Source organism: Lagopus leucura, unplaced genomic scaffold (assembly GCF_019238085.1).
Source record: "Lagopus leucura isolate 7727_CA_CO unplaced genomic scaffold, USGS_WTPT01 Super-Scaffold_100044, whole genome shotgun sequence".
In the NCBI taxonomy this organism is placed as follows: Eukaryota; Metazoa; Chordata; class Aves; order Galliformes; family Phasianidae; genus Lagopus; species Lagopus leucura.
This window is the reverse complement of record NW_024962291.1, coordinates 1628889-1640502: the sequence shown is the minus strand read 5'-3', so window position 1 is coordinate 1640502 and position 11614 is coordinate 1628889. Positions and strand designations below refer to the sequence as shown.

The 11614-nt window shown below is 35.8% G+C and overlaps 1 protein-coding gene across 5 annotated transcripts in view; it reads left to right on the top strand.

Moving 5' to 3' along the window:
- The window catches only part of CHID1 (chitinase domain containing 1), a 127492-nt gene that overhangs the window by 47568 nt on the left and 68310 nt on the right, over positions 1–11614 (top strand). The window lies entirely within an intron of this gene.

Here is an 11614-nt window from a genome sequence, read left to right as displayed (position 1 = left end):
GATGTTCAGACATTGACAAAATTATAATGATATAATTTTTTCTTTGCTCTCTCATATTTGAATCGTTAGAAGATAGCATGATAGAATTGAGAAAAATACTTCTATGGTCTAAAGCAAACAAATAGGAACCAGAAGCCTTTACTGTGAGTTAAATTTGACTTGCATTTTCAAATCTGCATGTGGGTGTATTCACCCAGTATACAGTAAAGCGAAAAAAGCTCATTGCTTAGGAAGCTTTATTTGGGCTTGTGAGATCACTAGTGATGAACCTAAAAACACTTCCAGCACTGACTGAATCTCTTTCAATATAAGATGATTAACAGACAACATAGAACAAGTAGCGCCATCTGTGCGTCCAGATTGCTCTGCTAGTAGTCCCTTAACTCCCAATTGCCCCATCTTCTATCATGCTCAGTGCTGAAAGGATAATTATTAATTTTTGTCTGGTACTGACTGTCCCCATAAGACACTTCCCATATTCAGTACCATTGCAAATTGGTTGGGCTGCAGAAAAGGGCCTCCTGTATATGATTAGTATCTTCATACAGTTTAGGCGAGAGGAAGTTGCAGAGCTGACTAAATACACAATGCACAGTAAATTTGTATGTCTTCAGAATCCAAACCTTCCTGCATAGTCCTTCTCTTTTTAGGCCAACAAACGGCAGCTTGGATGAGGCTTATTGATCAACTTGAGACCTAGCCTCCACTGACTGGGAGGGGTGCATGGCCTGGGGTGCTGGCTGTAGTCAGTTGGCTCTCTCTGTCTTGTTTCTATACTGGGAGCACTTCTGACTTTTTCCTGTGAAAAATGCATTGGGGTTTTTTTTGGACTTTTTTTTTTTAATATATATATATCTGTGTTCTTTTCCCCATTGGTTATGGTTAGGTGGAACAGTGTTTCGTTGTTTGTGTCTGACCATTAAAAAAATTGGGTAGACTTAAGTAAATGAAATGAAGTAACGGAATATATGTTTCTGAATGCAGGCACTGTAAGAAAGGGCTTGTTTATATAACTACCTGAATAGCTTGAATAGAGCCAGGGTCTGATTGCGTATTCTCTTTACTAGAAAATTGACAGCAATGAAATCATCTGTATTTTGTTAAAGGAGGGGTATTGTTTGATATCTAGTATGGATGTCTTTTTTTCCATGTTATACTTTTTTTTAATATGCATTTTTTTCTTCTAAGTCTTGAATGAAAGCAGCTTATAGCTTTTGTATTTGCTTTGCATTGAGGATTTTGCAGTCCTCATTTCCAAATTTTAATATTAATCTGTTCAAATGAATTGAATTATCATGATTGCTGAGAAAATAGTTAGAACTAAAACCAAGATACGTGATCTTTATCCTTCAGGACAGCTTTCTGTCCTTCATGGAGTCTAGAATTGACCCAGACTCTGATCAGCCTTCAGGTACCATGAAAATAGTTTTATTATTGGCTGGAATCATTACGGATTTTGTGCATGATGCTGTGCCATGCCCCAAAGCTCTTTTTTTTTTTAATCTTACATCAGGGTAGCAGCTGAACCTTGTACTCAGACACTTTCAGCTCTTCTTTTTGAGCTGTGGCAGCAAATTTCACCAATAGGAGTGAGACAGTACTTACTGTCAGGAGAGCGTTGGTGACTGTTTTTTTCCTTTGTGAGACATTGTTATCAGAAAATACCCTCATTTTAAAGGGTTGTGAACATAAGTGTTTGTAGGAGACCACTGGCCATCTTCCTTTTCTCAATACTAGAAGTAGAGCACGAGAAGAAAATCCACAATAATCTCCATGAAAGGGACCAGTACAATGTACAAAGAGTGCAGATAGACAAAGTGTGCGGGTAGGCAGTAGAAATCTGACTTAGTGCTGAAAGTGCTATATTAACGCAGTGGATGCTCAGAAAAAAACAACCCACCTCACACTGTATCTCATCTTCCCCATCACCACAAGAATCCCAGACAAACAAAAAATCTGACCATCATATGTTTGAGAGAAAAGCCTCCTTATCATCATTAAAGTAATAATTAAGTAATAAAAGCTGTTCTGAAACATCTTCTCCTTCAACTCAGACAAAGTTAGGATGTTGAATAAAAGTATTGGTTGACCTTTGTAGACAGTTTTCTCACATATCTCTGTAAAGATTTCACATCTTCACCTTTCTTTAGTACACTGAGACATTAGTTCTGATATTGAACTCCTTTTTATAGGCCTGCTGAAATGAGCTAAATATCATCAATATGGATTTAAGAGCTAGGATGTTAGTTAGTAGTTAGTTCTTAGTAACTCAGATATAATTTTAATGTTGAATTTATATGGCGACAATTTTATAAGACAATTATATAGTCTATTTGCTAAAGAGAAGCACTTTTTATGTTTTTGTTTTTGTTCTTTTTAAAGCAAACTCTGTATCTTAGGGTAAATGCTGATAAACTGGTTCTTTTTTTTTCTTTTATTTCTGATCTGCTGAAGTCATTATTTGTCTTCATTATTTGGCTGTGAGAATATTGTCAAGCAGTGTGGCACAGCAGTATCTTTGTGACCCAGTTCTTGCAGTATATTTTTCTTCGGACTATCTGTAGTCTGTTCTTCTGGACTGAAACACATTAGCAATTAGTGTGTTGTATTGTGTTGTGTCATCCAGATAAATCCATTTGCACCGAGACTGCTTCATGATGTGTTACAGTGTTGTTATTTTCAAAGCTCAGTCCTAATTTGTACTAAAAATTGATGTACAGAATCATAAAGTCTGAGTGCCTCTTTTCATTTTGACAAGTTTTTAAACGGCAGAATTACCATAAGCAGTAATATTACAAAAAAAATTGATGACTTTTTTGCAAAAGGCAGTGGAAGAATTTCTGTTTAAAAAAACAAAACAAGGAAAGTCAGACATTTCTACAGGTTCTCCATGTTTTTGTGCATGGTTATTTTGGAAAGCAAGAAGAAATGTGTGTGTTTATTATGCATGATTTTGGAGAAAGTAGATACCACAGTGACCAACTGCACAGAACGATTTTTAAATTGAGACAGGGGAGGTTTAGGTTAGATATTAGGAGAAGTTTTTTGCACAGAGTGGTGATGCACTGGAACAGGTTGCCCAAGGAGGTTGTGGATGCCCCATCCCTGGAGGCATTCAAGGCCAGGTTGGATGTGGCTCTGGGCAGCCTGGTCTGGTGGTTGGTGACCCTGCACATAGCAGGGGGTTGGAACTGGATGGTCATTGTGGTCCTTTTCAACCCAGGCCATTCTATTATATGATTCTATGATCCAGTTTCTGATGGAAGGACTCAGTAAGCGAGTCAAGAGCCAGCCTGTGAAATACGCAAGGTTCTGAATAGGCTTGAAGTAATACTTACAGAAAATAATAATGAAGCATATAGCTCCAGAGCCTTTGAAATAATAGAAATGCAAATGTGTTCCACAACATTAACAGCTTTTGATTTGTGTGAGCAACTTGTTTACACTTGAGTTATACAGTGGGTGATTGAATGAGGTTTCTACTGATAGCGTTCAGTAGCTGTAAAAGGTGCAATGAATATTTTCTTCACATTTTCTTGAGACATTTCTCTATGTTATTAGTACAGGGAAGTAGAAGGTGATTTTCTTTTTTCCCCACCACTGAATGTTTTTGTGATTGTTTTAGGAAAATGTGTCTAGGAATGCTGAGTAACAACTTCTAAATCAGTTTTGGATTTTGTGTGCTAACAATATGAGAGATGTGTTTCAAAAATGCTACTGGAACATAGTATTGTTCATGGCTAAGATAGAAATCAAGATAGACTGTGATTCTTCATTTCCTTTTAGAAAGATAAACACTATTAAAAATATTATTACAAATGCACTGTTTGAAAGCTGAATGAAATCTACAAGATTATGCCCTAAATATATCTGTAAATCCTGAATAGTTGCTGGTTTCTTACCATTTAATGTAGTCATTTCCATAATTAACTTAAGTGTAGCTTTCACTATCTATTTCAGAAGGAAACTGTCTTTGAGAACCTTAAAATCACTCCAGATATCACAACTTTTACAAATAACTTCAGCTTTTTTTTTTTTATTATTTTTTTTTAATTTACCACTTCTGTGGTTGGAGAGCAGAAAGAAAATTTCTCCAGAATTTTATTTCACATGCAATTCAAAATATCTTCATTGCCAGGCTTAGAGCAGGTATGTGCATGCCCCATTTGTGTTTGAGGACATCAGTCAAGCAAGAGGGGTAACATGGAGTCAAAGACTGGAGGGTACACCTGCTGCCCTCAAATACTGGATGGGGTGATAGAGGCAGGCGGTGCTTGCACTTTTCAATGCAAGAATGAATTATCTACTGCAGTGTTTCAACTCAGAGTAGATCATCTTATCATTAGTTTTTCCTTGTACTTACCAAAATTTAGAGACGTTGCTGTTTTACAAGATAATTATTTGTGTTTGAGTAAAAGCAAAACTTCCTTGAGTCATCAGTAGCCTAAGTAAATGCTGACTGAATCCTAGAGATTTATTTTCCTATGCTGGTTTGAACTGAGTTGTGCATTAATATGCTTAATATGATGTTCACTTGGAGCTATAAACCTGAAAAGGTAGAAGTCAATGAAGCTGTCGCTTTCCATATTCTTTCACTGCTTTGAATTAATCTTAATGAATTTAGGTATAGTTATTCCTCTGTATTCCTCATTTTATAGTAATAAAGCACTAGACAGTTTGAGAAAACTCTGTATGAAGTGGAATATATTTTAATATGGACAATACGAGTGAGAAGTTGTGATTTGCATTGGCAATAGCAACCTATGGAATTGACCCTAGATTTTAGCATCTTAAATTATGAGAATGTATAGAGAGAAATCGATGAGACAACAATCCTCAGCAAGACCTTTGGTCACCAAACCTGTGAAAGTAATATCCTCATTGCAGACTGGTGTTCTTGAGCCCACATTATCTGGTCAATGAGTACATGATGTGGTAAAAATATCCTGCAGACCGTAGAGTCTTTGCAGTTAACAATTAAACGTTCAGTTAAAAATATGATGAGGGTGTCCCATCATATCCCTTTGACAGCTGCTTAGTTACCAATTTAAAATCTAGCTTCTTCTGCACTGGGATTGCTCTAATTCTTTAATTGTATTTTGTTGACATTAAGTCCAGGCATTCTCAAGTGCTGAGTTTTACCCTGGCTTTGTTTCTGTTCTCTTTTTCTCACTCATCTGTTTCTTGGGAATATGAGTTAGAGCACATGAGACTAGGTAAAATAGTTAAAGATGAATGGTAAATTGCTTATCACTCATAATTGCTATTACTTTTGACTTTGGAAACTAGTATAAAGCACCTGCATGTACAAAATGGATATCAAAGATACTAATTAAAAGATTTTTAGAACTATGAATTAATAAAGGCAAGAGTGCTTCCTTTTAAGAGTGTGTGTCCAGGTAGAGCAGTATGTGCGTGATTCTTTTCTGATTTAGAAAGGATTATTCTCAGGTATATTTTAGTTGTTCTTTTAATACGTCCACACAAATCTAGTGATGAAAGAAAGCTGATGGAAGATCTCAACCGAAAAACAGCTTTATCTTAAGAAAATCAATTAGAATTTAGGTCAGGAGAAACTAAGATGCTTGAGAAATATTGTATTTAGTTTAGATTTATCCCCAGACAGAACAAAAAAGCCCTGCACCACTAGCAGAAAAGCGTCAAGCTTACAGAGAGCCCCATCAATAAATTTCAATCAGATCTGAAAACCTCTACAAAAATGAAGTGTTTTCTTCTTGCTCCATACCCCCAGAGTCATCCTTGAGTAAATCCATAAAGGTAATATTAAGCATAAGATATGCCTGGAGCTCTGTAGCTGACTGGCAGCATTTATTTAGCAACTGCGTTAAGAAAAATTGAAAAATCAATTTGCTTCTTTGTTTGTTCAGTGTATTTGGGCATTGTTTTGTTTTTTAATTCGAGGGTCTGGTACTGAAATATGAATTTGCGTAAAGTTAATAGTAAACACTCATAGTTTGCAAGGAAACCACTTGCTATTAGTCTGTTGTGAAACGGTCGTTATCAAGCTGCATAATAAGATTGATTGTATGCTTTACTACATACAGTAACGGCTTCCAAAAATAAATAACGTTATGTTAGTACTGATGGAAAGATATATATAGAAAGAATGGAATGTGTTAGGAACATAAGCTTAATATCTTTAGGTGCCTTAGTTGATAGATTAAAGCAGCAGGAGGTCTGTAGCAACAGAGCAAACAATTTACTCAGAAAGACTTCTCAGTAATCTTGTACTTGAGTAGGACATGATGTGATCTTTTAGCTGCTTTTTTTTTTTTTTTTTTTTTTTTTGTGTCTGATCACTTTCTCCAAGTTCACTAAAATTCCCTTCTCAGCAATGTGCATAACTTAAGCTGATTATCCTTGCTCTTACATGTTAATTGTTTCTCATTTGAAATTTTAGATTATTTTTGTCCACGTGGTGCTGATGGGAAGCTGGCTTTGGAGTTTGTGTCTTATATTCCAAAATATGCTTGAAGACCATAGACTAATAGTTAACCAATATAGGTTGTATTTTCTGCTTGGCTGCTTATACTTAGACCACTGTTCAGAATCTTTCTTAGATTCTGATGTTCATCTTCTGTCCCATTTCTCCCTTGTTTAAGTTTAGAAAAGTGTGCAATTAAAAAGTTTTATCAGCTTAAATTTCTTTAGTATCTAAAGTTTAGTAATGGAATATTTCTTGAGATGAAATTTAAAAAGAAATATGTTTTTTGAAAAGCTTCTGATATGCACAAACTTTTTCACAGAACAATCTATTATCAGAGCTTGATTTGTTTTCAAACTTGAAATCTTTGTTTTCAGGGTTATTATAAGAATAAATTTAAAAATTTATGTTTTAGCATATCTTACACACAGCTTATATTGAAGTTTCAAATACTCATCCCATCTATGTATATATCTGCTATTTTAGGAGTATCTGTGACCTCAGATCAGAACTTTCAAACCCCATAGCCTGAAGCTATATTCTTAATTAGAGAACCTGCCATATCTTTGCACTTCCTTTGAACAGTTTCTCATTATGCCTATAGCAATCTGTCTGCTAACGTGGGATTTTCCTCTTCCAGAATTTTTTTTTACTGGAGCTGTCAAACTGAGGCCTGTGTCTTTCACTGCTGACTACAACCAATATGGTATCGAGGAGAACATGCATAAATGAGTCCTTTTCCTTTGCGTTCTTGCTAAATCTGTATTTCCAATCAGGGTGTTTATAAATAACTGTGCACTGCCAGGGGTGTGAAGTTCCACCCCCAGTCCCATCACCTCCAAAGCAAACTAGAATTAATACGATCAGAAAAGTAGTGGAGTTTGGGCAGCAAATAAAAGGAAAGCTTATTAAAAACAGTCAGGCATCCATGCTCCATACCCACATTCTTTTGGCTAAGATAAATACTCCTGGTTGTAAAGGATACTCCTGAAATGTAAAGGATATGGTGGTATAAAGGCAAGATTTTAAATAGGAGTAAAATACTCTTGTTTTCTGTCTTAACTCTCATGTTAACTTTGCTGTGAAAAGTTAGAAATTTGTTTAATCTCTTTCCCCTTAATTTTGAACTATCAGAAAAGCAAATGTGTACGTATTTTAATTCTAGGAGTACTGCAGGTAAGGGTGATACCTTTAACTTTGGCAAATACTGAGATTTTAAGAATGTGAAACTCATTTTTGAAATTCATTTTTGTATGCATTTTGTGCTTTTGTAGCCACTATGCATCTAAAATTAAAAGGATACCACTTAAAAGATCTGTGGTACATTGTTTAGAGCAATGGAGAATATAGCTAATGCACAATTCAAGAACACTGGGAAGTGATGATATAATAAATATTCGAATGTTAGCCGGAGTGGTTAAACTGCTGTGTGCTTTTGTTTTCCATTGTTTAGGTGGCGTTGTGGTTTTTTTTAATCTCACATTCATAAGAAGATTTCTGCTCCATGAGGCTTGCTCAGTCACCTTTATCCTTAAATAGATTGCGGAGAGTCTTCAGCTTTCTTTATTCAAACCAAGGCAGAGTCCATTGGAGCACACCCTTGTGGAGGCTCTCAAAGTACTGGGGACACAGCCCCTCTTTTGTCCCCGCATCCTGACACTAGCGAGCCTTTACCCGTTTGCTGAGGTACTCGGGGTTCCCATTCTTCTCTGTTTGCCCTTAGTGCCCCCACCAGTAGGTACGCCCCTTCATTTCCTTTGTTTATACAACCTTTGTAATCTGGATTCAGTGTTTGTTGCTTTGTCCAGCTCAAACTATCTTTGTATCCTGTAAAGTCTATCACTCTTTGTTCTGTCCAGCAAACAAGATCTACATACAGGTGCTAAGCCAGCATCTTCTGTCATATATCTGCAAGATAAATTTGTTTAACCAGATTCTTGTGATCAAAACTCTTCTTCTCAGCTTTTTCTTTATGTTGTTTTGCAGGAAACTCCTATCCTTCCTTCGTTCTTCCCAAATTTCAGCTTATTTGCAAGGACACCTTATCCTTCTTTTTCCTTCATATACATTTAATCAATCATTTTATAAGTCCTAGGCATGATCTCTTATTATTCTTGATCCTCTATTCCTTCCTGAGTCTCTCTTCAAGGCTCTTGCTACTACTCTGGTTTGCCACCTTGTATCTTACACCTTCAGACTCATTACCTTAGTTTATTGCTAAGTCCTCTTCATGACTGGGGTCTCTACCTTTTGTCTCTAGACCATTTGAATGGACAGTAGATGTTTAACACGTTTAAAAAAAGACTTTTTTTTAAACAAACAAAACCTCTAGCAGGCTTGCTGCACAGTTGAAGGGAAGAAAGGCCATACAGATGGGAAACAATTTGTACTCTTGCTTCCTGAACATGTTTCCTACCAACATTGGTTCTGGTTTTACCTAGCATGCAACAATGTCTACCAATACTGGGCAAAAAATGAAATGATCCAGAGAACTCTGAAGAAAATTCTGCCTCCTATTCCCTTGTTTTTGTGGTTGCCAGGAATAAGTGGAAAGAATAAACAAAGGGGGAGTTGTAGAATATTCTGCCTTATTTGATGGCCTGCTAAAAGGAAATTTTCAGACCATTTTAACTGCTTTTAAAAGAATGCAATGGGAATGCAGGAGTTTGGGCAAGGGAGTTTTTTGTTGTGTTTTATTTTGCCTTTATTAAAATAATCATGGAATATTGTGCCTCGAGGGGTCTCCATTGTGATTTTGAAAAATGTGGGTGATTTGAAAACGCAGACATTTGAAACTTTCATATCTTTCACTTTATTAACTGGCAGCATTTTCCTCCACTGTAGCAAAACAAGGCAAGTCATTTTCTAGTGCCCTCTTTTCTAATAGAAGGTTGTACCAAAAGTATATATTCAAGGACAATCCACAGATGTTTTATTTCCCCCTACTTTGAAACAAATTTGCATGGATTCCAGATTATTTGTCTCTATGTGGACAGTGCTAGTTTTAAATGTTGCCGAACCAAGGAAGAGTGATCTTCATCAACCTAGCACCTAGGATGCTGTCTTGCAGCAGTACTGGAGGCTTATTTTAATGGACTGCTTTTGTGCTGGGAACAGATAACTGTACAATAACTTTACCGGTGCTGTAAATCTTGTTATGCTAGTATGTTGTTCTATTTAGGCTTACACAGTGTATGATTTCTTTCAGTTATGCATTGAAAATCTTTAAAGCTTTTACTGTATAACTTTTAATTTATATTTTTCTCTCTTGCGAAGTTCACCATATCCACATGTGAGCTTTCACCCCAGATAGTGATGAAGCATGTATTTGTTAGAATTATAAACAGAATCTCTTAAGTTCCATATATTTCACAAGTTTATGATGTGACAGAAAAAGTTCTTAGATTAGAATACTTCAGACTGTTAGGGCTGTGTTGCTTTCAGAACAACTTAAACCTCTTCTCATTGAAGTATCACAAAAAGGAATGTCCTGAGGTCCAGAATAGAAGTTCAGCAATCCAAATATGGAACCTAAACTCCAATAGAAAGTGAATTAACAGACTTGGTTTAATATTTGAAATTAAAATGGAGATCCAGTGAGGGAGGCAGAAAAGCATGTTAAACTTAAAAATAAATTAAAAATATGAATCAAATATTTGAAGTATTACCGGGCTTCGGGTCACTGCAACCCATATCGATTCAAAAATATCTTTATTCCAGGCAAGAGTAAACTTAAAGAATCTAAGCAGTGAGGCATGAGAGTGGAATGCTAATAATTTACTGTTAGAAAGTAGAAATGTGGCAACATTTGAAAAGCAGTAAGAGTGGCTGAATAACTTGTGTAAAATGTACTTATTTGCCCAAGTTATGGCACTGTTAAATTACAGAACTGTGATTTGAATTGCTAGGAAATATGAAGTGTATAAAAATAAATTCCAAGTATTCATTAAGCTGCAAAAAAAAAAAGACTGTTTTGAGGACAGTGCTGAAATAGATTGAGATGCTAAAAATTGATTTTTGAATTAGAAATGAACATAATATCGTTTTGAGAACTGCTTGAAGTTAGAGTTCTATTTGCTTTGAGGTGTTGTGTATGATTCTTTTTATGCATATATATATATAGTGTGCGCTCAAGTGCATTATTGGATTTCATTTGATATATTTCATATCTTGAGTGATCCTAAGTATTTCTGTTTTTCTGGATTTCTTAAGGAAATAAGGTTTATGACTCATGTTGTCTCTGCTGGCCATCTTGTCCGTGCAGGTTTTCTCTGCAGTGCTCTCTGGACGTATGGACTAATTTAAACCAAATTTGAAAACTACTGCAAACTGTATATTTAGTTGGGTTTGGTCATGTTATCTGTGTACCTCTCATGCTGTAAGTCTTTGGATGTGGTTTTGCTCAAAATATTGCAACAGGGTTTGAATGTTAGGTAGATTTCTAGGCCTGGCTGGTGGGACACTTTGATTGACTGTACATAAATTTGGCTGAAATACTTATTTGCTTTACACTGGTCCAAACCTCAAAAAGGTGATAAATGTGTTTGCTCTGAAGTTACACAGTAAGCGATGTTCTACTGGAAACTAGTTAGTTTCTGGAAACTTATTTTCTTAATACTATTTAAACTGACAAGAATGAAAGCCAAATATACAAGCCTCTCTGAATGTCTGTAATCACATTTCAGGCGACCTCAGAAACTTCCTTTGCGTTCCTTTGTGGAGCCAAGGGTTGGACTCAATGGCTTTTGTGGGTTGGTGCAAATGTGTGATAGACATAGATGTAATATCAGGTAGTTATCTAATAATCAATAGATTTCAGAGAAACAATTTTGTGGTTTTACCTGTCTTTTTTCCCCACTTGGGTTGATTGTAGTGGTCTTAATGCTTGTGTGGAAAACAAAATGCCTTGGTTTTTTTTTTTTTTTGGTTTATTAGTCTTTCATCTTTAAATCTTTAAATTTGGAAAAAAAAATGTTGATTTCTGAAGAGAGGAAAATATTATTTTGTTTTGCTAGTGTTCTACTATACATTATTTGAATTGCGGTGGTGTGTAACAAACACAGATATGGACTCCTTTAGCACAGTATAATTGTAGAACATGCAGCACAAATGAAGAATACGCTCTTACCTGCAGTGATTTTGTCCTACATAGTAGCTTTACTATCACTA